General features: G+C 39.2%; 1 long non-coding RNA gene across 1 annotated transcript; it reads right to left on the bottom strand.

Annotated features, from left to right (window-relative positions):
- Positions 1-109: 109 nt before the first annotated feature.
- LOC124328252 lies at positions 110-27,500 on the bottom strand. The gene is made up of 5 exons (XR_006916241.1): positions 27,490-27,500; positions 17,573-17,582; positions 17,461-17,466; positions 16,166-16,173; positions 110-173 (listed from the first exon to the last, which is right to left on the bottom strand). It is a non-coding gene; the product is annotated as an uncharacterized LOC124328252 (long non-coding RNA).
- Between the last annotated feature and the right edge of the window lie 433 nt (positions 27,501-27,933).

The following is a 27,933-nucleotide window of genomic DNA, read 5'->3' as shown; positions in this document are numbered from 1 at the left end:
GTTTTTCCCATAAAACTCGCAAAATTATTCAGAAATCCAGGAAATGTTTTTTAGAGGATAACTAAAACATCATTTAAAATACGCTGTGTTTATTTCAGAATTTTTAAACAAATTGTACATATCAAAACTGCCCTGTACATTTTAGCCCCGTGTCCCACATAGCCCCGGTCTCCCTAATCGCATGGCTACACGCATAAGGGCGGGAATTTGTGATTCCGAAGAGGAAACTCCTCGCCCTCAGCCCGTTCCCGAACGCTGCCTACCGTAGGCAGCGGTTAATCTATGCAGAAGCGAGGAATCAGCCCGAGCCAATGAGAAAGTACTCATCGGACTAGATTTCCTATCCGCAATAGGGCTGACGGAATCATAACATTCATCATCATCTTTCGACCTGGTCATGGCGAACAAGTCGGCCCATCTCGTCCCAATCGGCCAGAGGGACGTCAGCATCCGTTACGGTAACCAATCGGCCACCATCATGGTAGTCATCTGCCCGGAAATCCAGGGTTTACTACTGAGCTGGCTGGATTGCATAGCCTTACGCATATTGCACAACGATTACCCACTCCAAATCCCACCCCCGCGATTATCCGCCTCGGTGCAGACACTCACGGAGCCTGCGTCTCATTCGCCCGAAGGTGACTTCCCGTTCCTAGAAAATTTAAATATTCTGGTGAGAAAATGGAGGAAAACGAGAAAATGGCAGACATCATAGCGGCCATGGAACAGGGATTGATCGCCCCGGTAGAGGAAGCCTCTGAATGGGCGGAACCCTTGTTGTTCTAAGACGCTTTAACGGAAACGTGACAATCGCCGGGTGGACATGGCATTCGTCGACCATGTTAACACGGTGCGCGTCGTGGACGACCTACTCCGTTTTGACCGGGATTTCCCAGCACATGTGAAAGGAGTATGTGCCCTCCTCCAAGCCGCACGGAAGACCGACATCACCTTAAACCTGGAGAAGTTTCAGTTCGCTCAGCCGAAGGTGTCATGGGTGGGATACGAATCCAACATGGCGGGGTCACAGGCTCACAGCCGACCCAAGTAAGCTGCACGCTATTTCCCGTTTCCCGCGCCCAAATAACATAACAGAACTTCGATCCTTCATGGTCCTCGTGGAGAAACTTGCCGGATTCTTGGTGGATGTTGCCGCCGCCAAAGGACCGCTCCGCCCGATACTCAGCTTCCGGAACCAGCGGAACCCCTATAACTGAACAGCCGACCACGAGATGGCGTTCGAGGCAGTAAAGTCGGCGCTGCTGGGCGCTGGCACCCCCAATTCTGGCCAGTTTTGACCCATCGCGGGAAACATCCCTATAGGTAGATGCATCCCGGAAAAATGGGATGGGGTAAGCCCTCCTACAAAAACACGATGCGCATTGGTGACTCATTGATGCCGATTCCCACTGGTGCATAGACACAGAATCCCGCTACGCGATCATGGAACTAGAATGGGCAGCGGTCGTGCAGAAACTGCCATGCAAAAGCGGCCGTTATACCTTGATCGACCGCCACAAAACCAATGGTCGGATTCGATTCAATGCTCGATCGAAATATCATTGAATGGTCCTAAGACCGCTCATTAAAAAAAAATTCGGAATATCCAATTTTTTCTGGCCTTACCGCGTTTTGGCCACCGTTGTCCCGTCAGGAAAGTCCAAATATCACCACCGCTGAGGTCTACCGGGAATTATATGGCGGAAAACTCAACCACAGGTGTCCCGATAGTTACGCACAGCAGCCAATCTTGTGAATATTTGTCCCGTCAGACTGTTGGTCACCAACAAACATCTCGCTCGAACATCTTTTGAGTTTTGAAGCCGTAGCCTTACCAACTGTATGAACCTCATATTTTTGGCCAAATTTGCCAGTTTTCGCACCAATCATTTTCCTTGTACATCACTTTTCACCCTCAAACCGCCGGTTACCCGGCGGCGATTTGGTGATCAGCGCGTGCATAAATAATTTCATGGTTCCCTCTGGCGGCCATTTCTCCCAGGCACTTAGTGCACTAAACGATACATCGTTTAACTCAGGAACGACGCGCACGAATGGACTCAAATTTTTAACCCTCTATAAACCGAGGGACAATTGACACATGGTAAAATGGCGATTCAATTCTGTAGGATGGATTTCGAGATATCAGCTTTAATAGGAATGAATTTAGCTGATTTGAAATCTCTCCTGTGGAGGCACTTTCGTGCCGACCACCCTACTGAAAAGCCGTAATTTTTTTTGTCCCGTCAGTCGAAAAAGGGTTAAGGCCGTCAAAGAATTGGTCAAAAAAATCTCCCCATCCGGGAACCTGGACACGGAGGGTTTTAAGCAGGAAAAATGGCCTTTTGCCCGCTCAAATGGTGTTATTTGTCATTTTTTGTTGTTCGGACACCAGCTCCGCTCAATCGTCCCCGCCCATCGTTCGGCCACGATATAAAATTAAAGGTACACTCTCGCGCTATCCTAGTCTCTTGGAAGAAACGGCGGGTGTTCAGTAAAGGGTCCCAAGATTCCCCGCCAGGTTCGCTAGTGTTTCAGGCTTATCGCCACTCGGGGGTATAGTAAAAATAGGGGTTTTTCGTTCTTAATCATATAAAATTATTAATCAATGAGGCCAGAAATTGATTTCATTTAAGCTTTATTTCATTCCCTTTCCTTTAATACCGAATTCATGTAGATCAGGCAATTATTAATATGTTTAATTGGTGATTGAAATTCGCATTTTTTTTAATTTGCGCCAAAAAAATCAAATCAAATGTATTTAATTTTAATTATTTGTGTTTATTCTATTTTAAAATATTAAATATGAATTTTAAAATATTAAAAATGAATTTTAAAATATTAAAAATGAATTTTAAAATTCATTAAAATAGAATAAACAAAAATAAGTAATGAAAAATACATTTGATTTGATTTTTTTGGCTTACATAACTACGTTTGAAAAGAAATGGGCGAGTGAGCTGTGTTATCAACCATCTCAACACAATTAGTGGTTTCTTATGAAGACCTCGAATCTGCAGGATTAGAAATTTGTGGCTCTCTGTGTTCCAAACCGATATTGTGGGAAATATATGTGATATGCCTTCAGTCTCGGATCCCGTAGACATAGGTTGGAAATCTAGCTGCATCGTTTGAGACGGAATCAGTTCATTATCTACCATGTCCAGATCGCCAGCAACCCCATATCCCATTTGAAAATACGATTCCACGTTCATGATTTTATTTTGTATGCGCAATGCATCGTGTATCGTATCTTTCGTCTTCAAAGGGATACAAACCCAGATAGGAATTATTGTCCCAAGGCTTGACCAAAGCCGTGCGGATGGTGTGGTGGGCACAGGGGAATCTCTAAGATGTCCCATTGCGAGCCCTTATTTGAACACGTTACTCATTGTCATCTGGTCGGATACGTCATTTTTTACTCCCTCTCGTAGAAGTCTCTGATGCGTCCCGTTTTTATTTTTTTGCTCCTTCTCGACACTTAGAAAATTTCGGAGATCTGCACTGTGCTATCTGGGAAGTTAATTGAAACAGAATGTCTCAAATGTCTACTGTCAAAAATACTATACAAATTTCCTTTTGGTTGTTAGCAGCAGCAGCCAATAACTGATCAAGTATAGAGAAAAAACAAACATTGAATGTTGTGGCCACTGCTGTAACCACGAAGGAATGTCTCAATTGTCGTTTTTTAGTTCTTATTGAGTACCATTTTCGCGCATGCATACAATTCTGCTACACTTCAGCTTCAGCTGAAGACAATTCACGAAAATAGAAAGCACACATCACTTCAGCAGAAGTGAAGGAAACTGTAGCAGAAATGACGCAAAAATAAAATTTGTGCTTCTTGCTCAGTTCATCATCTTTTTCAGCAGACTCTCTTGTTGGTCAAATATAAAAAAAAATTTTCGAATAAATAAAAAATTGTGGTTTCCGTTTTAATTTACTTTTTATCGAATAATTTATGTTTTAAATTACCAGCAATATCAAACTTTTGCATCTTGTATCCTAAGTATTTGATAACTTATATTTTTTTATTGATTAAACCTTATATGTTTATTTACTTGTAAACCCTTACCAACTGTTCTCCCTAACAAAACACCTTGTCCGTCTGGAACCAGAAATAATAATACTATTTAAAAAATCGCCGATTATATTCTTTTTTAAATAACAATCCCAAAAACAAAGACTATTCAAATTAATTAAAAGTAGTCATCACAAATGAAATCAGTGTACCAAAAATTTTAAGGCAAGCTTTTCTAGACTACTCCACCTACACCGATGAAAATAACCGACTCCAGACAACATAATTTAGAAACAAAGAAACAGCATCGGTGGCCAATCTCCCTCTAGCCTCGAATCACCCCAACCACACTATTAAGAAAGTACCATACGCATAAAATCTTCGACTAAGAAAGAACTCATCAACAGAAGAAAAAATCGGCAAATCTTAAAAAAAAAATTGAAAAATAACATTAACTACGACTAGTTACATGAACTAGTAAAATTAAGCTACAAAAGGGTACTAAATGGATCAACCTTAGAAAAGAAGAGTTACCTGGAATATGTGCAGGTCATACTTGGAAACCTGGACCATGAAAATCCGTGCACAATCTACTACTTTCCAGTAAATCTCACCGAAGAAAAATAGGAGCCATCGAGAAAAGCAAAAACCATGAATGGTTCCCTATCATCACAGAAAACCACAAAACCATTCACTGGATTGGAATGATCAACAAACCAGAACCAGGAGAACAAGACATATTCCAATCCACCATTAAGACAACTATAACATACAAGAAATAGTACAATGACTGAGAATCCGTAACCCTGGACAGACCAGCCACCAACCCATGTCAACAACAACCACGCCAGCGGAAGAGGTACTTCGAGCAGGGAATAATGAGGAACAGTTACCCACAACTGATAAAAATAAAAAACTGCTAAACAAAATACAACGGATCTACCAACTAAAGAATTGTGCTATAACCGACGTCTCCCCACCCCTCCCTTATGCGACGGCTAGGATCACCAAATTCTCAAACCAAACGAAAAACAACAACTACAGTTTTCATCGATCATCATGAGAAGCAAACATCATCCACTCATCTATAAAAAAAACACCCGCGCCGGTGAAGAACCAGAAACCACTACAATAAAACGAACTTCCGCTATTAGATCAATATTGAGAGCAACCAACTCATGACTAAACCTAATATTGGGGCCATATAAAACCGGAAAACCAACACAATCTGGGAGATAAAGACCAACGTATACCAACGTATACATATGAAGACTAGTCAACGCCCAACACAAGCACTATGCTATATACGAAAGGAGCAAGACAGGAAAAGGAATCGACATCAAGAGTAGAGAAACTACCCTTCACTTAACCCGAATACATTCAATCTACGAAAAATACAGGTATATTGGAAAACTATTTTAAAACTTAGAAGAACACTAGGGACTCAGAACAAAAACGAATAATATCTTTTACCTATACTTTCTTTAGTTCACGAACTCTTCCATTTACGACTTAGGGCCACCCTGCTGGGAAACAACATTCATTAAAGGAAGAACTATTCATGGAAAACTTCGTTTTAAAATAAACAATTTTATATCATCACAACCTTGAATTTCTTAACCACAACTTTCAATGAAAAAACACAATTTTTTTAAAATGAAAACCAAAAAAAAAATCAATAAACCTTCTATTTAACACGACCATAATTTTTTTAAACTACAGGCTTTTTCCTTTTGAAGTAACGAACCACCTCACACTACAGGCATTCCAATATACCGCAAATCCAAAAACGAACACAATGACAGCAAGTTCCAGTTACCCTGGCTTAAAAATAACTGCATGTATCCATAACGAATTGAGTATGATTGGTATACTGGCATACATTGGGTAATAAAATCCGTCCATTGCCTGTTTGATTGTCTGGGAGTTGGTTTCAGTTGCAATTTTGCAATTATTCATCTGCTCCATTGTTGACTGCCATGTGAATTAAGTCATTTATCCAGTTACCATGTCACTATAAGATGTTTTCCATCTACTTTTCATTCATCGGATGAATGACCAAGTTATTTGGGGTAAGTATATATCTTTTAGAATTTTAAGAAGTACATTAAGAGTCCTTGTAGAGTGAGAGGCTTGATAAGTGTGAGTTTCTACAAAGTGGGGAGCAAAGTAAACCTTGTTAACGAGAAGGAAATCTAGATGTCCAGAACGTACTAACAGAAAAAGGAAACTTTGCATCGTGCAACACCAACGGGATTTATACAAAAATCAAGTCAAATTAGTGATTTGACTTGATGTTTGTATAGTAATTCATTATTTAGTAATTTGAAATTACTAAATGACCAGTCTGCTGAAGTGCGGACCAAAACCACTAAGCAGACTCCAGATAAAATAAAATTGACTCCCGCGCTTGCCTTCATTGAAAGCAAACGACTACAATTAGCAATGGCGAAGGGGTTAAACAGGGGTCAAACAGTAAAAATGACCTCGAGTTTTTAATTTGATTTTGAACTGTTTTTGTGTTTAGGTCTCCTTCAGTCAAAAGAAACTGGACAAAATCTCCTTCAGAATTTAAAAAAAAACGGCTTAACTCGGCGTTCGTCATAACAGAGTTTCCGCCGAAACCAGCTGGTACAAACTTTTTTAAATATAATATTTTTTTAATCAGATTTTGATAGAAACATGCCTTGCCCGGTTAAAGGAGCTGAAAAAAAAAACAAATAAAGAGGCAAGAGAAGAAAAATAAGAAGTAATATCGCAAACAAGACAAAGGAAATTGCAATTAAAAAGAAAACAATTTTTGCAGTTGCTCAAGGCGGATCACCTTTTCTTGAGAAGGCATCGGAAGTTGGTAGATGCAAGAATCTTCATAAAAACCTTGCTATGCTTCAACGACGATTTGGCTGATAAGCTAAGATGCAAGGTTGTTCGAAAAACAATCGTTGTTTCTTGAATATCAAAATGGGCAGAACACACTAAAAGCAAAGAAAAGATTAAGCATAATTTATTATCATGAAGCGCCAGTGCGATCTCTACAAAAACCAAGTGAGATTACTTAACACCAGTCTACTGAATTGCGGGCAAAACCAATAGGAAGCTGACTTCCACACTGAAGTCGCTGCCCGTGCGTGCCTTCATTGCGACACAACGACTCCAACTGGCGATAGCAAAAAAGTTATTTAAACAAAAAATTATAACCTTGAGTTTTTGTATTTTATTTTTAACTGTTTTTGTGTTTAGGTCTCCTCAGTCAAAATAACACCTGTAATAAAACAATAAAGGCTCAACTCGTTCGTCATTACGGAGTTTCCCCCAAAATCAGCTGGTGTAGACACAATTTTTTCCCTTTATTTCCAAAACGTCATCAATCTTAATTATCCCAGCACTATTCAAGGCTGAGACAGTCTTCTCCCCACCATTGTCATAAAACACCGTCAAACCAGCTAAAAATTTGATGTAAAACAAGTGGCGTCTTGCTATTCCTCGAAAGGATTGAAATCTTGACGAAAATTATTATTTTTGCGAAAAGCATTTTCTGATGGAAGATGTTATTGTAAGAAATAGATGTTGTAATTCAGACAAGGATGATATTTCCTGCCTTATTCTCCTTCACTCTTCCCCTAGTTAAACTGTCCAGCTTGTAGGTGGAAAATCTCGACATCCTTTCTTCCATTCGTGAAAAAACTTCTGAACAAAACTCCCTGACTCACCGACTCCTTGATTTTCTCCCTGGCCTCTCTCTTCCCAAAAAATTCCAGACTAAAAAACTCACTTGAGAGTCGACAACGGCCATCTGAAATCGTGAGTGGGTAAAATCACTGTCTGGCGCGAACGCTCATGCTTTTTTCCCACACTTAATGACGAAATCATCTCTTTCCAAGCCAAGCTCACTAGCCAGGTGGTTCAGATATTGACCGGCCATTCCCTCCTTAACGCTCACCAAAATCGCTTGGGCTTTAGAGAATACTCGGGTTGTGCTTGTGGGTCTCTCATTGAAGACACCGAGCATCTTTTATTCTCCTCTTCCCACTGTTCCACTTCTGCTTGTAGGAGCAGTGATTTCTCCTGGTCGCCCAATTTTAGTTCAATTTTAGCGAACCTTTCTGTTTTGGAAGTAAAGTGCGCCTTCATATACCAGTCCAAGCGGCGCCACTTGGGCTAGAGATTGCGTTGTCACTTCCGCCGTATTGCTATATGCAGTAAGCTGAGCTAGTTTTCTCCCTCTGTATTCTTTATTTTCTAGGCCCTAAGTCTCTCTTAGGCTGTCACTGGAAGCCACTGTACAGACTCCTCCTGTTGTGTCTTTCCAGCTCCCCTCCCTTACTCGCCAAGTGAGAGTAAGCGATCGCCGCTTTTTATATTTATGCTAGCTTCTTGACTTCGCCTCCTCTCCTCAGTCAGTAGTGATTTTATTTTACCCGCTGCAACTGTGTTCCCTCGCCCTTCAGATTGTGAAGGCTGTACCGGCGACCTTCCGCTTACGGCCTTGAAGATTATAGCCGGGTAGACTACGTAGACAAAACCGATGTTCTGACTTCTGATTCTTAAAGCCAGCTGGAGTCATCCGGTGCAGCAGTTCACCAACCCAGCGTATATAAAAGGCCTAATTTTCCTCCTGTTCTCATGTTTATCTATGTAAATTTTCTGTATCGTCTCCGTCAAATACATTTGGGAAGTATTCTGCAAATAATTGTGCCCAGTAAATCTAAAAAATATCTTTTACGTCTTATTTTTTGAATGGTTTTATGGCGGGGATAAAAATCATTCTTTATCTAGAATAGCTTATTGCCTTTTTCTAGTTGCTTCGTTACTTAAGCATAAGTTTTTGCAAGAATAAATAGTAGCCTGCGTAAATTTTTATGGAACCAGAGCTATTGTAACTTTGGTAACTTCACATAATGGTAGAACCATCTTCTATCCCCACTTGGTGGGGAATCCGTTATGGAATTATAAATCAGGGTCATCTATTGTGACAATTCTGACTAAAATTCCTCTACCAATTGCATTTAAAGTTGTGAGTGACGAAGGTACATGACTGAACTGTTTTTTTCCGCCAAATTTGTTGATTTGCTAGCATTCCGTTGACATTAATCGTTTGTTGAAATTCATGATAAGGAACTTCGCAAATCTAGGTATTTGACAAAGAGAAAACTGAAGAAGATTTTTGAAGAATTTGGAAAATCGAAGGTATTCACGTGTGTTTTTCTTAGAAAGAAAAGATGCAAAGATGCATCTGTCTGCAGATGCTCTAATTTGTTTTTCCAAGAAAGGAAAGATGCAAAGATGCATCGGTCTGCAGATGCTCTAACTATTTTTTCCAAGAAAGGAAAGATGCAATTACTCCCTTGTCAAGTCCATGTTCCAAAAACAAGCAAGAATGCTCTAATAAAGCATTTCTTGCTTCAAGTTCATTAAGCATGGCCTAGACTGAATAGAACACCCCCCTTTGCTCGTTGAAGAGGAAATTTATCCATCCTTCGTCTATTTTAGCCTTGATTAAAAAATTGTCTGAAAAAGTAATGTCCTGTGACTCTTGTCGAATTCTTCAAATGCTTCCTTTCTTTCTGCCATATTTTAAAACAAAAATTTATGCTGGTAAACAAACAATTTGTGTGGGTAAAAAAACAAGGGTTCGGGGAATAGATGCATGGTTTTTCGTATCTACCTGTAAACGCCGACTTTGAGAAACGAATCAGTTTTTTCAACCAATTAAATAACTTTGGAATTCAAATTGGTTCAGATTAGAGGAAAAGATTTACGGTAAGAAATAATGCCATGGAAAGTCTGGATTTCATTGTAGTTTTTGCGTCACGTTGGTGTGATCAATTCAACTTCATTTTAATCAATGTGACAAATAACTGTTGATCGACTAAAACCATCAGGAGAGATCTCCCGGAGAGAACAGCACCACCTTATCAACGACCTTAAGAACATTTACCCACACAATGATAAAAAAATTGAACTGTTGATGAAGTTGTTGAGTTTTTTTAGGCCGCTGCAAAGGCGAAACATTGCAGATATTTGATAATCCTTTTACTGTTGTTTTGCCATGGTAAGAATCCGATGGGTTTTTAGTTTTTTATGTGACTTTGTTATGGTTATTTAGCTTTTGCTGTTGCTATATTTTGTTTAACTTCCATTTTGTCCCATGGTCTTTAAAGCAACGCCGGCAGCATTAACTTTGAAATAAAAAGATTACAAGAATTAGAGGAAAATTCGTATTGTAAGTTATATCTTAGCTGAACGTCTTCTTGAAGCAGAGGGATAAGAGAAAGAACTAGTGAATGAAGCAACACAATAACTGATTTTCGTAGTTTTTGAATTGCATATCATCGGAAGGGAGAATTCTGTCTGCACGTGTCAATTAAATCCAGAGCCTGTAATTCTCCCCGAGATCGAAATTTTGTTGACATGAACGAGATATCTTAGTTGCCATTTATAATAATAAATGGTTTTGTACGAATAATAATAATTTTTAAAATAGGAAAAGTCGTTGGATTTGACTTGCACGGAAAGTACGCGTAGAGGTTCAACTTGGAGGTATATAAAAGGAAAGGAATAGTCACTCCATCACTCTTTGAAATGGACAAATCATGATAAGGTATGAGAGTATTTTCTGTACTGGTTTTCCAGTTTTGTGGTTTTGTTTCTGGTTTTCTGTACTGTGGATTGCCGGGGTAAGATTAGGTTTTCTTCTGAGTATATAATCTAATGGCCAAAAAATTAATCATCAGAAAAGATCCGATCCTCCCCCTCTTGGGGGGAGGATTCATAGTAATGAGGTCTACTAACTATTCTTTTTAAAAAAATGTTTTAAATAAAAAGACTCAAGTGGAAATTTCCTGATTTAGCTGACTTCTCTCTTCTGAAAATAAGTGTATAGACGCTTTCTATGATGGTTCAATAAAAACTGTTTTTGGTTTGGGTACAAAAATTTGGCTTCTTTATTATATGTTAATCTGTAAAGCTGTAAGTTACAATTTTCTTTGTTTGATTTTTTGAAACAATCATATTTAATGAAAATTTAAGGATTGAAAGATGTTAAATTCAGCAGCTAGTAGCAGCAGTAGCATACTTATCGGACCTAGAATCATACTAATCGGCATTTACTACTGTTTCTACTTGAAATATCTAAAAGTCTCAACCAATGAATCAAAAACAATATTTAAACCGACAGTAAAATAACTTATTTGGTTTCAATCTCCAAATAAGCACCTTAATTATGACGTCTATTGAGACTGTCCACATCGCCCAGCATGAATCTTAGTGAAGAAATAAGAGGAAGTTTATGCAATAGGTATTGTGTTCAAGTAATTACAAAATTACACTTAAAACCAATAATTTTTGTTGCAGGTAAATTGGTTCGTGGTTATTTGGGTGTTAACAGTGAATGCGTTGAAAGGGCCTTAAGTAAAGGATTCCCACACAGTGTTGGAGTCGTTTCTGGATTCAAATCTAGAACATGTCGTAAACAAATTCGACTTTATTTTGAATTTAATGTAAGTATAACGTCGATTTTGAATGACAATATCTACTACAATTTTGAAGTACTAGTAATATTTTTCATTTTTTACATTAAACCAAATGTCAGAGCGTGAGGTACTGATTTGGCCAATATTGGTATTAAATTCTCAGAAAAAATGTAAGTGGTAGGTGTTCTGTGGTGGTTAGTTATATGTGATTTCTTGATCACAATTGTATTGTTGACGCCAACTTGAGTCATCACGAGAATACACTGAGTGAACAAGGCATGAAGGGGAAACCTTATCGCAACTGGTACGCGAGCCAAATGACCCACTCTCAGCCTTTTTTATGGCGAAGAGATTTCATGACGACAGACAGTCGTGTCGTCTGCTCAACGTGACTCGTGTTCGTCCATATGACTGCTATCACTTTTTTATGTTAATGTAGATGTAAACAAGCAGAAAACAACTGTCACAACAAACTATCATAACAACCGACTTCAAAATGGAAGTCCACTGACTGTTTTTTCCTCCAAATTGGCAACCCAGGTCATCTAGTACATTAAATAAGTAGCAAGTATACCTTTAACAAGACTCGAGCCCGCGGGTGTGGGGTCCCTCGTTAGTGGCACCCCTGTGTCCACGAGAGTCGTGCTGGAGGTATCCGAGGTTCAATGACAGTGTTTTAATTAGTAAATTTTATTTCCACGAGCAGAAAATTTAAAAGCATCCGTGCCAAAAGTCACGTTGGTTGATCAACCTTCCCGATCTGGCTCATTTTTAACGAGAAGAAAATTGTATGTGTCCAACAGAACATGTTTGGCGATAAGTGGAGGTATCAGAGATCATTGATTGTTGTTTAACTGGTAAATTATGTCAACGAGCAGAAAATTTAAGCGCAACTATGCCAAAAGCAACGTCAGATGATTTACTTCCCCGTCCAAGGCTGTCCAGGGGAGGTAAATTTAAGCTAAACTGTGCAAAAAAACACCTTGGGTATCACAATTAACGGGCAGGAAATTTTAAGTTACTACAAAACACGTTGGGCGATGAGTGGATGTGTCGGAGATCCAATGACAGCAATTTAACCGAGGGGTAACCGATTCCTTTTCCCGAGTTACACCCGTGAACGAACCCGTGACCCGTCCCGGTCAGAGAAAAGTCGGGTAACTGGAAAACTAAGAAATTTAAGAACTTTTAGAAAAATAAGAAATTTTGGGGGAATTCCAAGAAAAATAAAGAAATTGGAAAAAATCAGAAAAATATAAAAAGTAGGGAAACATAAGGAAAAAATATGAGAAATTGAGAAATATTAGTTGTTTCTCACAATATTTGGCAACTTTAAAGGATGCTTTTGTTGACAGATTTTTGTTGCTTACCAGTGTGAATTCCTTTTTCTTCCAGCCTTAACATTGAAAGTTGGAGTTAATTCTTCTATGACAAGAGAGACGTAAACCAAAGCAGTTTCCCCACTAAAGAAGTACATTATTTCTTAATAGAAATAAATAAAGTTTTCTCTCCAGGTAGAATTTTGAAGCTTGATGGATTCTTCCAATGCATTGGGCCCAGTTATGCTTTCTTATATCTTCTGGTTTCAACGCTTCATATTGAGTACTGTTCTTATACATATCAATCATGGATTATTGAAGAGGCAGGAGTTTCTAATTGGATCAAAGTATGGATATTTAAGTATCGCAGTTCTTTTTAAAATGTTTAGCATATGAGGTGGCAGAAAAATTTGTTTTTTCAAGTATCTCAAAAACGTCGAGTTTAGACGAGCATGTAGGCAGGCGTGAGCTTATAAACCAAAGAGAATCTAAAGGGACTTCTAATCTTGCAATTCAAATCTTAATCCATCTTGAATTCAGACTTTCAGAAGATACAGGATCGGCTTCCGATCCAACAGGATATTACACTAGACTCCGATGCGATCACCAGACGTATCATGAGGAACGCAGGGGTTGTTACCAAATTTGCCGACACTCCAACTGGGAGAATCCCAGAACGCCGGCCCGCACATTTTTTTCCCGCCGGACTAGTGAAAAAACTTCTACTATGCTTCGTTGCTAGTCAAGAACTGGTACGAGGGGACAATAACTATTCTTTTTTCTAGGCTTGCAAGTAGGTATGCTCCAGCGATGGTTTTCTGGATTGCAACAGATCGGAAGCGGACGAGAGACCCCCACCCACTGGAGTGGATGAAATCGCTCACAAGGTATCATGAAGCCAATGACCATCTTCAATGGACTTGATGAATGTACTTTTAAATGTCTTCAGCCATTCCGTTTGACTTGGGGTTGAATGAACTCAAAGTGAGATTGGACAAGTTGTATTGTCGACTGGCCAAGGTATACCAAAAAAGTCCGTAATTTAGTTGCCGGGTGTAAAATCTGTCGAAATCTACGTCACAACAATTCGGCCCAGCCGCTATATCCAGCAGAAGTTCCGGAATTACAAAGTGTTGCCACGAATTTTTTTTCTTACTAACCGGTAAGAACTGTTTGTTGGAGGTGGATTACTGCAGCAAGTGGCCCTGCGTGGTTTAAATGTTATCCACCACCAACGCTGCACAGTAAAAGTACTGGATAAGGTTTTTAGTGACTTAGTTAGTGTGCCGGAGGTGCTGGTGTCGGACAATGATACACAGTTTGACATTAGTTTCGGGCGTTTACCGGTAATTGATTTAGCTCTTTCTTACTACTTTGTTTCTCCAAAATTGTCGTGGTGGATCTGTTTCAGCACGTCCTGCCGAAGTCTAAATAGAACCACCAAATTATGACCACGAGGGAGTAGGCCACCTGCTATTGATAGCTCCGCTCGTTCCAATCATAATGGCTTTATGCTGGGACTTAACAGTCTCGTTTGTGCTCAGAACAACACTTTTCAGGTAAACCAATGACCGGCACGGTTGAATATTCTTTTGTTGCAAAAGCTTAACTTCTTTAGCTGTTTACCCCGGAATGAAATATTGCTCAGTATATTACGAAAGTGTTTCTCGTGGCACGGTGACATATCACTAGAATAATTGTGTTGCTCTGGGGCTCTGCAGCGTATCAGCGTATAGGTACTTCCCCGGCTTATACTCTGAATTTCTCGGTGTACATAAGGTTGTTTGCTTATCGACAAAACCCACTGGGGGTATGTGATCCGTCTCGACAACCACCTAGTTGAAATGATGAAAATCTCCCACCAGCTCCTTGACGTGCTGAGAATTTTAATACTTCCACTGTCCCAAACCCATTACACTCCAAGTTTCGTAACGGCTTTATTGTGACTGACGACAGCTAATTCTCGCAGAACTTTGACAAATAGTTAACCATTCATATTCATAGTAGCCGTTGGAGATCCTCTTCGAAATTGGGCTTTTTGAAGGTACGAATGGCCTCGATTTGGTCAGGATCTGGCTTCAGCTGTCGATAGGAATCGACAAGCCCAAACCAAGTCAGTTCAGGCTGTAGAAACTAGCACTTTTTAGCATTCGGTTTGAGATTCACTTTAAGGCACCTTTCATACACCCCATTCAATCGACGATCGTGTTGCTCTTGTCGTTTCCCACATGAAAAATCGTCAAATAGAACTAGTCTTAACCACAAAATTTCTGCCAAAATCCGCCCGATTTTTTGTATAGAGAATATATCAACCTCAGAAATCTTCGTCTGCTCCAATCTATGAAGACAAGCCAAAGACACCGAAAAAAAAGAGAAGAGAAATTATACAGAGCTGCACCAACTCAAAATCTCCGCACCTTTTCAACTTGCTATGAAAGTGTAACCTTCCCATTTTTTCCAAGTCCTGTCTTGAAGAGATCAAGACGTCAGACTGGTCTTTCCTCTCGGTTAATCTACAGTAGCCAAGAAATCGAGTGCGTGAAAACCAACATAGCGGAGGTGGCTTAGCTCTTTTCCACAAACACGAAATCAAAGTAACAACTTTGACCAAACTAACCAACTTCCACTCGGTTCGACTTCATTATTTCATTTAATTCAACCAAACTACGAGTCATCCTTATTTACCACCCGCCAGAAAATCGCTTGCCAATTTCATCGAGTTTTCTTCTCTCCTGGAGTCATCTAAGCTAGGAATAACCGGTGATTTCAACCAACACGTATACGTATCCAGTGACAACTTTGATCAACGTTTCCTGTAAATGGTGGAAACAAAACGTTTACCAGCCCACACAGAAAAAAAGCCATACTATACTTCTATATCGTTATCATTACGGGATAGTGAAAAAAGTGTAAGTTGACGAAAGAGCAGATATCTCAGATGACCCTGTCATCGAGAGTACTTTCAACATCCGTCCACCAGGATAGCCCACGAAAGCTATCACTTTCAAATCGCTAAACTCTATCCATATAGACCAACTGCGCACCGATATTCACGCCTTGCCACTAATATAGTTGCCAGCAAATTCTCTCAACGACCATGTAAGCCAATTCAACGAAGGCCTACGCCTTATTCTCGACCGACACACCCTCTTCAGACGAAAACTTATCTCATCCTGATGCCTTCTGGATGTCGGAAAAGCTGAAGGAAGCAAAATCAAACCTACGCTGGACATAATATGCTGACAGGCAGCAAAGAAAAAAGATGATTGTCAGGTTTAATAAAAATGTTACCGTGTGTGAATTTTTCACTTAAAAGATCTCTACGAAAGGCTGGATCGTGCCAAGGAGATAACCCTACAACCTATTTGACCTAAGCAGACATTCCTTAATCAATATGAAGACACTGAATTGTTCTGTTTTTAAACTTTTTCAAGAGAAAAGGTGCTAGTAGAACTCATCAAGTTGGCACCAACAAAATCTTTCTCTCTGGATCAACTTCCAACTTGCTGAAAAGCGACCTCTAGACTATTGCTTTCCTATCAAGAACATCATCAATAAGTTTTTCTTTTTGTGCAGATGTTTTCCCTTTTGCTTCAAAGCACGGCATCATCGCACCGCTGAAAAATAAACATAATTTTGGCCACAACCAGCTTGGAAATTACCGTCCGGTTGCTAACCTATCATACTTTTCAAGCTCATTGAGAGAGCTTCCCTGTTGCTACCAATGGAGCAACTTTCAATCTTCGGTCTCCCTCCTGACTACCAGTCAGCCAACAGAGCAAATTACTCCAACGAGACATCACTAGTCTTGGTCACAGCTGACTCGGGCGAAGCACTCATCCTTCTTAATCTATCGGCAGCTATCTACGCAATTAACCATTGCATCCTCCTTGTGAAAAGATTTCTCTACTTGTGCTTCTCGGACACTGTAGTCAACTGGTTTTCTTTATACCTCAGCAGTAGCAACCTGTCAGTCTGCATTAATTCCATCTCGTCTAGTGGAATACAGCTTATTTTTTGAGTTCCAGAGCAGTGTAAATGGCGGTTCATTATTTACAAGATAAGAAAAATTTGACCATGCGCCCAGATTTTGTACCCAACACATTTGTTGCAGTGACCTAGCTTTGTGGGCAACAAAGACTAATAGTTGGCTCACCACCAACCTTTTCAAACGTAACATCAACACCCGCCAGAATATTCTCAACGACTCTATGCCCCTTAAAGTGGTATTATCACTGGTACAACCATCAGAGAATTAAAAAAAACTTTGCCTCCGTTATCGACTCGCACCTTAAAATGAAGACACTCGTCTGACGCATCAATAAGACTGCTCTTTTCCACCACAGCAGGATAAATAAACCGTTGTTTCATCGATCTTGCCACAGCTAAATGTGTTTTAAATGTTCTCTCTTCCTCCTTGACTATTTCAATTTTTTAATGTAAACTCCCAAGAAGACTCCAAATTTCCAAGAAGGTCCTTAAAAATGTTCAACGCGTACAATACTCGGCTACTCGCATCATTATTTTCTACATTCGCAAGCTTTTTTATTTCCTCTCTAAATACCTGAAATTCCCATCTTGGTAACCTATATTAGAACGAGCTACATTCAAAGTTGACTGTCTCTCCTATCACCGCCTAAATAGCTACGTCCCACTTTAAATCTCTAATCTCCTTTTGCATCATTGCCTAATCACGATCTTCACTCAGGCGGAAAAAAACCCCACCCCCAACTTGCACGTAGTAAAATATGCATCAGCACTTTCCGCTTCCTTCTTTTTTGCAAACTCTTAGCTTGGATCTATCCGAACTAGCATTATTTTAAAAAGACGGTTATTTCTGAATTGTAAACATCTTCGTCATTGGAGAACGTTTATGAATTGCACGTTATAAATATATTAAATTCAAATCCAATTAGATTTCTGAGGCTGTACGCGTTCATCATTCTAGGTAGTTTTGGCGATTGTCTTATTATAACATTCCATGTACGGAAAATCTAAAAAAAATATGGAACGATCTTTATAAACAAATAATATCACTTTCCATTTTTTATACATAAACAAAATATAATAAACATTAAACAATGTCATTCAAGCAAGAAGACTTTGTTCAATTTTATTTCATTTCCCAAAGATATAACCGCGTCATCCTAACAAATACAAAAAATGGAAAACGACGTTTACAGAAAATTTTTATTGTGTTCAACTATCAGCTAGTACAAGTTGTTCACGATTGACATTTTCGCCTTCTCTTGCCTACATTTGTAAAGAAAATTTGTTTTCGTTTGCAGGGGTTGTAATGTTTTTTCCTGGAATCTGTAAGTTAGAAAGAAGATAAATAAATGTAACTGCTGTAAAAGGTAACACATTTAAAACGAACTTACTGAAGAATCTGGATCATTAGATCAAGTAATTTGGATAACTCAGTAGCCCTCTGTTTCCAGACACCAGTTTCATGAATCATTTCATTTCGAATCTTCCTAATAGCAATTATGTTTCTTTTGAACAATGTGAATGTAGAATATCTGAATATAAGGTTATGGATTTCTTGCTCGGTAAACCGCAAAATTTCGGTTATGCCTTTCGTTCCAATGGGTGTATTAATTGGAACTCCTGTATGGTATGAACTAATTCCATTGCTTTTTGTAGCGCAAGCCCAATCCACAAGAACTGAGCAGAACTCGGTTAGCCAGATGTTTGCTAATGCGACTCTAAAATTTTCGATGTCATTCCAGAAAGGAGTGTTCAACAGAACATAAGACCTATTCTGGAATCTTGAAATGTTTCCAGATTGAGCCATGATTAGTAGTGTGCTGATGAAGGAATGAAGGAGTGATCGAGATGAATAATCTGAGCTTTCTGAAAGATGTAGCTATAGAATCGTACAGTATGGTACAGAATTCTGAACAAGTCAAAAGCCTCAAGGCATGCGGGAATTAATCTCAATTTTAGGGGGCTAGGAACAAAGCAAAAGGTGGGAAAAAAGAATTAGAAGTGGCAGGCTCATTTGTAGCCACTGACCATGTTTTGCCTCCCAAAAATTATGAATGAAATGAGACAGTCTGTCTGGAATTTTCATAATGTGTAAAAATAAATCACCGCATTGCAATAGCCTTAGGCTCACTGTCGATTTTTGAACAACTGACTAATAGCGTTTTCACGTTGGCTTTTTCGAGCGCTCGAAAAAACAGATGGAGCTACCTTTGGCCAAAACACGTTCCAGTGGGCGCTAATCTGTTGCCTAGAATTTTCGAGCGTCATGCCGCGCCATTCGACTGGGACGGAAGTCGCTCAAACTTTGAGAAAAAATCACAATCTCGATTCATTTTCTGATTCCGTAATCTAGAGCCGGAGTCAAGAAGAAAATACAGAGGGTGCGTCCAGACGGTATCCGATTGAATTAGTTTTGGTCACGTGATCTCTGAAAACCAATGGCGTTGCTGAAAGTTAGGTCGAAAGTGAAACCACCTCAAGATCAAAACACTTTCAGCATTGCCAAACTGTTATATACAGATCTTTGAACTAATTCTTTTGTTGGCAAGGACACGAGATAAATATGTGTCAACTATGACAAGGCATTGTATCTAGTTGGATGAGATGGTAAGGGCGCCACTTGTTAAATGATGCATTTTGAGAACAAATGAGATTGGAGCAAGTATTTTACATTAAACAGATTACCAAAAATATTCACTGGAATCAGAAATTATTGTTGCAGCAAGTTTAAGATTGCAAAATTAAATAAAAAAGTAAACAAAAAAATTTTGAGTGATGCTATACTGATATTTAACTTTCCAATACCCTTTCCATGTATTTCAAAATGAAATAGTACCTGTGCACATACCATTAAACAAAAATGTAATGAATGATAGTGTTTAACTCATTATCCTTCCGCAGGAAACCTTTATTCTAAATCTTAAAGTAAAACTACATTAATAAAAACTAGTATAATTTCAAAAACTCATGGCTAGGGCTGTGGCCGGGGACGTTTTTAGCGGGTTTTTTAATGGGTTTTTTAGACGGATTTGTCTTCTTCCGCGGATTGTAGCGGGTTGGGCCAATTGAGTGACCGGGTTTGGCCCGGGCCAACCCATGGGTAAAAAAAATTTTACCGGCCGGGTAACGGCCCGGGTAAAAAATCGGGTCAAACACACTTTTTTTTTTACAAACTTAAAAAAATTCCCTAAATTTCTTAATTATCTTCTTCTTCCAACAGTGACACGTCAATTCTGTCTTCTGAACACCCCTGAACGCCCTTTTCTACCACTTATCCTACTTTTCATGCTACGAAATTATCGTAGAGCATTTGGCGGCAATATTTTGAGGCCGCAGGCATAGAGAATAACGAGCTTCTCTATGTGCTACTAGATGGCACCACCGCTCGGGTTGGCCCGCGGACCCGGGGGTTCAACCCGTCGCCCGCCCCGTTAAAAAAAATGCCTCGGTGGGTCGAGTCGGGTTGGTTTTTTTTCGTTCAGCCCGGGCGGTGGCCCAGGTTTTCATCGCCCGGGCCACAGCCCTACTCATGGCAAAGTGATGAATTCTGAAAGTCGCAATGCTGTAATCTGTAATTTAATTCGAGCTGTACAAGAACTTAAAAAAACAGCTGATCGAAAACAAATTCGATCGAATACGGACTGGACGCACCCAGATTCGATATTTTTTGCAGTAAGGAGAAGCAGACGATATTATATAAGAGATTTTGAAAAATCCAACTGTGAGCTTGGGTGTGCGTCGCGATTTAAATGTAATCATTTTTTCTTTATTATAAATCTATCACCATTTCATTAAAGAAACAATAAAAATGAACTTTTGTGAGACAGTTAAACGATATCTTCATCTTTTAACTTATCAAGGCTTGAACTCGGCAGTAACTGTCGAGTAATAGTAGACCAACATATATATTAGACCACAATAATGTTTTTTTCATTTTGAATAAAGATCATATTTCTGTAATTTTTGTAGAACAACTCAATTGTGTTGTAACGGATAAAGCGATTTTCTGTGATCGTAGAGAAGGGTCAATACTACCGAGTAACTTGAGAATTTAGTATTTGTGTTAAACATGCAAGTACGACATCATCTAGCTGAAGTTCAATGGTAGCTACTTGTTGGTCCCGGTGTCTCTTCGGCAGGAGGAGGTTTCCCGGAATTCATGACGGTAATTTGGAGAAGTGAAAATTTACGAGCAAGATCGGCCATTTATTGGCCAGGATGTGATGAACAAATTCGACATATGATAGCCAGGTGTTCAACCTGTAAGTCTTCATTGCAATCCAGCTCAGCCTCTTCTTTCAGTACCATTGCCAGTTCATGCCTTTGAGTGGGTCTTGGCTGACATTTTTCTTCATGATTGCATTATTATTATTATTATTATTTATAAGATTTATGTAGCGCACTTTCCATATCACAAAGATTAGATCAAATGACGCTGGTTTAGTTTCCAATTTGGAAGATGTGATTAAAAACATCAGAGTATATTTAACGTCATATCCTTGAAAGAAATCAAGAATCATGTGTTATGCGTGCTGCCTCTGGCCATTAATTTTTTCGAACTCCAACCATCGATAGCCAACCAAGCCCAGCTGTTTTACATCGATTCCATTCTTTTCTCAACAATCAATGAAAAAAATGAATGGCCAGAAGAATAGATCTTCTGGCCGAAGAATAGATCTCCCTTGCTGTTTTCAAAATCGGCCGCTAGATGGCGTGGCGAAAATCTTCAGAAAATGACGAAAAATTTGCAAGATTTTCAATTGCCAATATCTCTGCTAATAACCGTTTAAAATAAAAACGGGGCGAGATGTCTCTGGAGGGGGACAAAATCTTTCATTCTGAAAAATTCAATTTTTTTAAGGCCTGGTATGCCCGAAAACTGATGTCAAAAATCAGAAAAAACACTACAATTTCTGGGGGGGCCCTTATTTTTTAGTAAATAACTTAAAAACTATACTAGCTTAAACATTGCGGATTTCAGCATTGGGTTTTCCGTAAAATTCAGCACAAAATGGTTTATACGGGGACTGGCTGCGATGCCTTCGTCACCCTTTTCGAAAAATTGTAAACCTCCAAACCCCCAATTTTGGCCTGATTGAGCGGTAGACTCAGTGTAAAAATATTGATTATCTGGGATTTTTTAAGATAATCTAATACTATATCTACGTTCCATGTCGATTGGTATTTTGTTTTTGGAGGATTCAGATTAAAGATTCCGTACATTAATTTGGTGACAAAGGGGTGCTTTCCTATTTGGATTCCGGCTACGGTAGCGAGAGTGGTTAACAGCATCTATCTTGCCACGTTAATCGTGCTGTATGCTTTCCCGTCTGACGCCAAGAAGGCCAAAAATTCTAGAACATTTATTAAAGAGCTTGACATGATTTTAAGATTGAATCGAATACACCAATTACTCCAAGCGGCCCAGGAGGATTGGTATGCAGAATGTGAAGAGGAACGGAGTCCTTCCAGCAAAAGTCGGACCACTCCGTTCGAAAAACCTCGGCGCTGGTAGCCGTCCCGGATAATTTCTAGGCGGCTAGCCAGATTGATTTGGCCGCTACTAGAGGATGTGCTAGTCCCTCGCTGAGCTGATTGGAGGAGATTCTGTGATGTGGTAGGACTAGTGGTACATCGCATGTCAATTCTAGTAGGAGGGGGTACCATGGCTGGCTGGGCCAGATTGGGCAAACGAATACGATTGACGTCCGTTCCTGACGGATCTTGTATAAGCAATCCATGATGAGTGAGAATGGGTGGAATGGGTAGCCCTGAAGGTTCGACCAGTTTGACGCTAGAGCATTCACCCACTAATCGTTCGGTTGGGGTTTCCAGCTGATAAATTTGTCCAGCTGGGCATTCCATGCCGATGCAAATAAGTCTGTTGTCATCGGCCACCTCTTCGCTATCGCTAGAAATAGTTTCGGTGACAATTTCCAGTCGCTGGCATCCGATTTCCCCCTGGATTCCTGATTTGCAATGATATTGAGGTAACCCGGCAGATAAATAGCATGCAAAACTATCGATCGTGACTCGCACCAGTTAGCTATTTCAATAGCGATTTACTTAAGTCTATTTGATCTGGAGCCCCCTTTTTTATTTACATGGCTGTAGCGTTATCCAAGTATAGCAGGACCGAGATGGTAGTAGCGTGCGGGGCAAATGATTTGGGGCAATTAAAGGCCGCGATTAATTCTAGTTCGTTTATGTGTCTATTCTGGTCATCTGCGCCCCATGGCCCTCTTGTTGTGACACCGTTGCATTGGCCGCCCCATCCCGAAAGACACGCGTCTGAATAAATAATTAAATCTAGATCTGCGATTGTTAAAGGTTTCCCGTTGACTGCTTTCAAATTTTGGACCCACCGTCTTAAGTCACCCATTGCTTCCTGAGATAGGGTTATTTTTCTTTCCAAGTTAGAATTGAGTTGAGTATTCTCAATATACTGGCTTTGAAGACTACGATAGTGTGCCTGGGCGAAATTTAAAGCGAAAGTGGCTCAAGTAAATTTGCCAAAAATCCGTGCTATTTCTTACAAAGAAATTCAAAAAATTCCATAGTCTGGATCGTAGTTGCTATGGACTTTGTTTGGTGTACGATAAACCCTAGGTCTTCTAAAACCCCTTTGCGATATTGAACTCTTGTTCCGCCTGTTCTTTTGAAGAGCTAATTATAAGTATATCGTCGAGGTAAACAATTAATTTTATTCCATTTTTACGAAGGAAAGCCAAGACTGGTTTCAATATCTTTGTAAAACCCCAAGGGGCTGACGATAACCCAAAAGGTAGGCAAGTAAATTCGTACACCCTTCCTTTTCATTCAAATTGGAAAAAACGACAATGGGAGGGGAGGATGGGCACCGTTAAATAAGCGTCTTGAAGGTCGATTTTCACCATCCCTTCCCCTTTTTTAAGCAAGTGTTTAAGCATGGCCGTTCCTTCCATTTTAAAATGGCGGTACAGAATGTTTATGTTCAAAGGTTTTAAGTTTACTACGGGCCTGAATCCTCCAGATTTTTTGGGAATGACAAAGAGCGAACTAACATAATCGCTTGTTGTTGAAAGCCTGATGGCATTTTTTCCAATAGAGCCCTTACTTCTTGATCACATAGATTCTCTTGCATTTTACCTAATGTTAGGGATTTTTGAGGTTTAAATTTGCGGGGGGGGGACTGAATTCGACTTTAAACCCGTTCGTGACCGCTTCCAAAAGTCTTTTGTGATTTGTGTCCAACATGACGCGAAATTACTTAATCTACCGCCTACTGGAATACTTAGAGTAAGAGGCGAAGCAAATTCCGGTACATACCTGCCATTGTTAAATCCGCCGCGGCCACCTCCACGATGACTGAAATGTTGGTGGTGGTTTGAAAATTGGAAGCCTCCGCGCCCGTTCTGCTGTTGATACTTCCACTAAATTGGTTGGTTTGGTTACTTCCGGTAGCGTGGAAACCTCTACCTCCACTTCCACCACTGCTGGGGCGAATGTTTGGCCCACCATTGCGGCCGTAAGGAATAACCGCAGCTTTGGCCGTTTTCAACAACGCCTTAAGAAAAGTATCTCAAAAGAGCATTTCAAATTCTTTCTCGTCGAAGTTCTTCTCCTATTTCAGCATCGCCACAAAGGATGGATTTGTTTGTTTTAGCAAATTATTTCGTCGAAACTCAGTGCAGGCAAAAAAAGGCATGAGCCCATTGTTTAATTGCTACTTGAGCTGCGTCGCGTACTGTCTCTTCCTGTGCAGTTTCCCAGATGAATAACATCGGTCTTATAATATCCAAATTCTTAAAATGCATAGCTCTCATTTCGTTCTCCTTGTTGTCTATCTTTTCCTTCGTAGCCACAAAATTTTTCAACTCTTTGAGGCGGTAAACATAATCATCCATTTCGGGGTTAAGCAATTCGAACGAAGAAGAAAATTTTATATTTGGTGGAAACGCTCTCTTAACTTCGCCTTAGATTTCGCGAAAGATTTTGAGATCCACTTTCTGATCTTTTTAGATGATGTACTAGACACTCTAAACTCAGTTTTATCTACATCTAGTATTGGTCGTTTGGGCTCTTTGGGCTTACCTGGAATTTCGTCTTGTCGTGTTGCGGGTCTGCTGGGAGACGCACGAATCTTCTTGTTCTTCCATGACACGCTTTCGAGAAAACTTTTCACGTTTTCGAGAAGATTTTTCTATACTCTCGTTGGAATCACTATTAGAATCTGAAACTGTATTTTACCGTATCTGACGCACTGGGACTTCTAGGCATCGAAGAAATAACCTGTGCGACTGTCTCGTGTAAAGAGCAAAAAAAGTCTGGATGTATGCAGATAAAAAGGGGCGTATTTTTCTTTATGTAATGCTGTAAAGAGCTGCTAGATGGAGTAAATTCGGTCCACACATTCAAGGACGAGCAGAATTTAAATTTGCATGCTATGGTCGCAAATTATTTGCATGCTACAACTAAAATTCAGTTCAAATTTCTTTGTATTAAAACAAAGAAATTTGGACAATAGCCATATAGGGCTATTGTCCTGTCACAGTGTAAAAACCCCCATCTGGTGGGAAATTCAGTTCAAATTTCTTTGTATTAAAACAAAGAAATTTGAACTTAATTTTAGCTCTTTTTTTATTTTTTTAAGGGGGGGTCAGCTGTTGTGACGAGATTTTCAATGGGGGTCAGACATTTGTGACGAATAGTGACGAGGGGGAGGGGGGTCTAAAATGGTCAAAAAAATTGTGACGTCATTTATACATGGCCTCCACCCTAGTGGTGGCAACCTAGTTACCTAGTTTTCGACAAATTAAGGTAGCAGCGGCATTTTTCTTTTGAGTAGCCTCCCCCTTAAAAGTACTTTTATTTTAAAAGTATACTTCAATTTGGTCAAACATAACAAAAGAGGAGTAAAAGGGGGTGTTTTTTTAATAGAAAAGAGCCACTCCTATCTGTATTTGTCAAAACTAGGTAACTAGGTATTTACTAGGTTGCCACCACTCCACCCCCCAAAATTTAGGCCAAAATTTAAAACTATAATTGCGACTAAACTATCGGTCAAAACTTAAAAGAATTTAACAGGAAATCTATCGATTGATGTAAAAATTATATTATTTAAAAACAAAAAAACATTTTTTTTGTGATGAGTTTTTTCTCTACGAATTTTACTTCAATACGTGAAATCTATTGCAATGCCGGTACGACAGGACAATAGCCATATAGGGCTATTGTCCTGTCACAGTGTAAAAACCCCCATCTGGTGACGGCTTTTGGTAGCCTTTTTGAATCCAAATGAATGCTATGTAGAATTGTCAGCTACCATCGTTAGCAAGGGATGTTTCATGTTTGCGATTTCTTTTCATAAAATAAAAATAGCATATGACCATGATATGACCTACCAAAGTTTAAAAAATGGTAGCCTTTCTGAATCCAAAGGAATGCTATGTACAATTAACGACCTTGTAAGTTATAATATCCCTGAGGAATTTAGTTTACTAAATTACCGAAGGTTTAGGGGCTCTTAATACAGCATAAGTTACAGTAGTCTGCTGAGAGAGGCACCCAGAAAGTCTTTATTGGGAATTTTCTCGACCAATCAGAATCGAGGAAATCAAAAAACACGATTTAGGGTATTTTTAAGGTTTAGTTTTTAACTATAAGGCATGACAAAGTTAGTTATAGAGCTTATTAGACACTTCTGAATCTAAAACATAAACTATGTAACTCTTTCAACCTTTTCAATGTATTTAAAAAGTGAGTAGCGGCCATTTTCTTTTTGACGGCTGTGATTTTCCCAGATCTGATAACATATGGCGCTACATTAAGTAAATATCAAACGGATTCAAACCCCTCAAAAAGCTATAGTAAGAATCGGTTAAAATAGAGTGTCCTTTTTAACGTTATGTCAATCCCACCCATTACCCATATCTTAAATTACAAACTTACATCTAAAATTTAACTAACTCTAAATTCCGAAGGCGCCAAAGGGGCTTTATTAAACATAATTGTAAGTTATGTTATCACAAATTATTGCGCAGACTTTTTTTTATTTCTTTTCGTAATAATATAAACCTCATTATGAAATTAGTTTACAAGAAAATAATTTATCTTTTTTTTTATTTTTCCATGTTTTGATCGTTTAATTAAAGTAAGCTAGGGTATATTAAAAATTATTAATTCTGGAGGATATTTGAAGAAATTTCGTATCATTACAGATGAATAGTTTTGAAAACTTGTTATAGTATAATATATTTTTAAAAAACGCAACGAATTTTTTGTGTTTACAAAACACAATACATGCGCGACATGCGTTGCATTATCATTTAAAGCATGTAAATTAGCCTACATCATGGTTTAATTTACAATAGCAAAGAGAGTCCCCCTCAGTCACCCCCCTCCCTTGACCTTGTTTCGCCTTGTTGCTGAAGGTTGAACCGGAGTTCTCAGAATTCAGAATGGGGTTCTAGGGGTTGTTTACGACCTTGAATGAACATCGACCAGCAACGTGACTCACCATATCCACCTTTTCTGCTGATTGATTCCCACGTAGCGCGTGAATCAAACAAGAAAGATTTCAAGTCCTTAACCGACGGGACTCCCGTTTTATGCAGAACTGGCTTTGCATGGTAAACCGTTCACCCTCTTACGTCTGAGAGAATTAACATAAATTCATAAGTCTAACAAAACAAAAAATCATAAACACAGGAAATATGCCATCCTGCTACTTTTAAAAAATGTTGAATTTCACTGAATTTATAAGGATCGATCTGATACCGTGACATTGAAATCTTTCCTTTTTATTCCTGCCCCAATTATATTTTTAGTTTATAGAGTTTTGGTTATATATAATTTTAATTATTGAGTTCTGCCGTCCTACATTTTTTCTAATTTTACACAAGAGTGTGTTACCGTCACTCGTGGCCCCAGGTAGCATTTGATATCATTTTGATGTCAATTTGATATTCTTCTTATCGTTTTGACATCCATGTCATGCTTTCGACATATAATTGACATGATTTTTTTAGACATTTTAAATATGATACGTATTTGACATATTTTTGATATTGCATCATGAGATATAAGATTTCTGATATCCTAATGATGTGAGGTTTTATGTCAATAAATTGATATCACACTCCGCACGTCC

The sequence above is a fragment of the Daphnia pulicaria genome, chromosome 1, assembly GCF_021234035.1.
Source record: "Daphnia pulicaria isolate SC F1-1A chromosome 1, SC_F0-13Bv2, whole genome shotgun sequence".
Lineage (NCBI taxonomy): Eukaryota > Metazoa > Arthropoda > Branchiopoda > Diplostraca > Daphniidae > Daphnia > Daphnia pulicaria.
The sequence above is the reverse complement of the archived record's forward strand: the minus strand, read 5'-3'. Positions and strand labels throughout refer to the sequence as shown.